The sequence below is a fragment of the Manacus vitellinus genome, unplaced genomic scaffold (assembly GCF_001715985.3).
Source record: "Manacus vitellinus isolate BGI_N305 unplaced genomic scaffold, ASM171598v3 scaffold_73_pilon, whole genome shotgun sequence".
NCBI classification, from domain to species: domain Eukaryota; kingdom Metazoa; phylum Chordata; class Aves; order Passeriformes; family Pipridae; genus Manacus; species Manacus vitellinus.
Window position 1 is genome coordinate 511,332 of NW_021940773.1, and position 3,075 is coordinate 514,406.

Sequence of the window (3,075 nt, forward strand, 5' to 3'; positions counted from 1 at the left end):
AGATATTTTAAGAGCTTACTGACTTAAAAACATAAAGCTTTTATCAGGGACATCTGACCTCCCACAGACAGCTCCTTTCCCCTTTCACTACAAAATTATTTTCATGGAATCATTTAATAGGAAGTGCCCAGGAACCCAAGAATGTGCTTTCCAGAATAGAAAATAAACAGAGGGAAGGAGCTCTGCACAAGTGTAACACACTCCAGAACACACCTGACTTTAGTTTTACTCTTTATGTTCAAATATTGCAGAAGACAAAACCTCCAGCAGGAGAGCTGGCACATTACCCGTGGTACCCTCAAAGTCCCTCTTATGAGGGCTGTAGGAAAATTGCAGTTGTACAAGTCCCTTGTGCCTGCAGATGCCTGGGGATCCTCTCCATCCACCTCGTGCTCTCCCAACAGCAGAAAGGGTGACCTCAGGGACACGGTGGCACTCGACATCCTGCTGAGAGAGCAAGGAAACCTTTAGCAGAAAGGTGAGTTGGAATCTAAAACTTTCTTTCCTGGGGAGCTTTGTGAAGTCTGCAACCAAGAGGTATCTTAATGAACTTAGGAAACAAAGCTTCATTAAAACCTAAAAGCAGCAGCTATAACAAAAGCACTGCTTCATTTTGATAGGATCTGTTTAAAGCACTGCCAGTCAAACCATAACAGTGGCCACCAACCTTACATTTCTAACAGGCAATTAACTCTAACAAGCTTCCTAAAAATTTAGTCCTTTAGTAAATTAGGAAAAAGAAAAAAAAAAAAAGAAAAAAAAAGAAAAACCTCAGTAGGTGAGTCTGAGCAGGTTCCCTCCTCAGAGCACCATTTTTCATTGTTATGAATTCCACTGAAATAATTACAAACATCTACTACTCAACCCTCACCCCCCAAACCCAAGAACTTAGCAGTTCTTTTTTTAAAGCAAATATGTTCACCTTCACACATCAGCATTTAGGTCAAAAATCCAAAAAGTGAGGGATCACAGGCTAATGACAGCAGCGACTGATGTTTAGAACAGCAGCTGTTGTTCCAGTACCAGACAGAAATGCCCCACAAGCATTACTGTCCTGTGGTTCAGCTTGTTTGTCCTCTCAGGCAGTCTCACTCCTGAGCTCCACACAGCCCCAGTGCTGACAAGCTGTAAGGAGGTACCTGAAGGCAAGCTCTAGATGAACACAAGACTATTACATTTCCCCTGTTAACTGTCTTTTACCTCGCAAAGGTCTTAAACGTCTCAGTAAGTGTAAAATTGCAACACTCTAACTGCTTTCTAATTACGCATCAGAATAAACAGCTGCTTATTTAAATGGGTTTCTTCAGGCAGTCGCTGGTAGTTATTTTGCCACATGCTGTGGCCTGGGTAAACTGTGCTTAAAAATTGTCAGAGGCTGGTTTTGCCAAATATAAATCTATTATCAGAGCAAAAAGAGATGCCAAACCTTACAAAGAGATTTTGAAACTGCAGGTAGAAGTCACAACAAAGTGGTGAGCACATGGCAATGCATGACTGCAGGCAGCATAAATCAAAGACTATGGAGATGAGTTAAAACCACCCACAGTCCTGTCCCTGCAGCAACTCCCTTGTACCCAGCTGTTGAGGTGGGTGGGGTTTTGCTTCTCACACGTGGACCAAGCTTGGGTGTTTACGCTCACAGAAATTCTCCAGAAATAATAATAATTTCTCGGAGCTTCATTGTTGCCTGTCTGTTTTTATAGCACGCATCAGTGTCTGTTTCTGATCTCATGCCTCTCTGTTATTTCAGTTGCTGCTACTCTGATCATTATCTTTGGCAGTTAAGGATGTGGGCTGTAAAGCAGCCCTTTCCAATCATTTGTTCTAGAACCCCCCAGAATCTACCAGGCTATCACAGAAGGGAAATACCTGTCGCTGTGGTGGGAGAAGTCATGTGAACCTTTTTTTTTTTTAATCTGTCAGAGCTGCAATAAAAACTCATGAAGTCTTCCACATGTTCCCACTTTCTCACCTGGTTGGCATTATTTTGTATCTCTGGGTTTTGGAGACCAAGTCATCTCCCATTTGCTACTGATCTTATGATCTTCTACAAAATACTAGACCAGGTGCAGAGTAGAGGAGTACTTGTTCCTTTACCTCCCAATGGCTAAATCCAGTCAGGATTTCATGAAGGCATTCAGCACATCTATGTAAACACATACCCCGTGTGCAACCTTGCCACCCAGATGTGGGAATACATTTATGACCAAACTGAGTCCACGGTGCCCTGTCGGAATCTCCCTGCCTGAGCTTTAGCACACCATCGGCACAGGCTCTTGGCTGCAGCCCAGGAGAGACAAGAAGCAGCTTCGCACGCTGGCACCAGGTGGTGTCACCTCACTAGCAGAAACATGCTGGGAATGGAACATGAGGCACTGCACCAACGTGGGAGAAACAGCTGTAGCAGTACGTTTGGATACATGTCCGGAATAAAGACAAGTGCCAAAAAATACTCAAGCACACAAAATATCTTTTATTACAGTGAGAATAATAATAATAGTAATAAACTTAGCAAGAGGAATTAAAAACTAAAAAAGGATACAAAATAACTATCTTATCGGGTGGCATTAAAACAAATACTACGAACAGCATTTAATACAGTATTAACTAGTGAAAAAGGGATACCAAAAAAGGATCTTAACACAATATTATGGATAACATGATATTGGTTAGTAAAAAGGGAAACTAAAGGAAAAAAAAACTATAAACATAAAAGGGGAATTAAAGGAACACTAAAAGGATATTAAAAAGTTTGTTCTCTCAGTTGCTTCCTATCAATAAACTGTGCTTACCCACACAGACAGGCCAGGGCTGTCAGGATCTGCAGCAGCTGGTCGGTGCCCATGCTTAGCGGGCGTCCCCGCGGAGCAACACAGTCCGGTGGTAGGATGAGGATCGCTCAACTCAGCATCTCTCTGACACCCCATTTTTATCAGTTCCACATTACACTACGTAGGGCCAGTACGTAGTATAAGGTGATGCCTGAATGGCAGCCAAACACCGCCTGATCATTACCTAATGGCAACAGTCTGCGCATGCCCTACTTGTAGGGCAAGGGGCGAGCGACCCCTGCCC